At 53.9% G+C, this 349-nt stretch overlaps 1 protein-coding gene across 1 annotated transcript in view; it reads right to left on the bottom strand.

The window, feature by feature from the left end:
* LOC106631996 (transcription initiation factor TFIID subunit 4-like) overlaps nucleotides 1-349 on the bottom strand; it is a gene marked incomplete at its 5' end in the record, with an annotated part of 149,635 nt that overhangs the window by 130,378 nt on the left and 18,908 nt on the right. The window lies entirely within an intron of this gene.

The raw sequence follows: 349 nt of genomic DNA, 5'->3' as shown, positions 1-349 counted from the left end.
GGGGGGGGGCCCGGGGCCGGCCGCGGCTGCCCTGGGGGCTGCCCTGACCCCGAGCCCTGGCTCTGGGCACTGCTGAGCACTGCAGGCTGCTGGGAGGCTGCAGCTCCACTTGCCACCGTCGTCTTGAATAGATTTGGAGCGCTTGTCGTAGCTACTGATACCTAAAAATATTTTATAAAAAAAAATATTAATTTTCACTTTAAAAAAAATATTAAAATCATAGAATGGTTTGGATTGGAAAGGAACTTCAAGCTCATCCACTTCCACTACCCCAAGTTGCTCCAAGCCCCATCCCAACCTGGCCTTGGGCACTGCCAGGGATCCCATGGCAGCCACAGATGCGCTGCGG

This window comes from Geospiza fortis, unplaced genomic scaffold (genome assembly GCF_000277835.1).
Source record: "Geospiza fortis unplaced genomic scaffold, GeoFor_1.0 scaffold383, whole genome shotgun sequence".
NCBI classification, from domain to species: Eukaryota; Metazoa; Chordata; class Aves; order Passeriformes; family Thraupidae; genus Geospiza; species Geospiza fortis.
The sequence above is the reverse complement of the archived record's forward strand: the minus strand, read 5'-3'. Positions and strand labels throughout refer to the sequence as shown.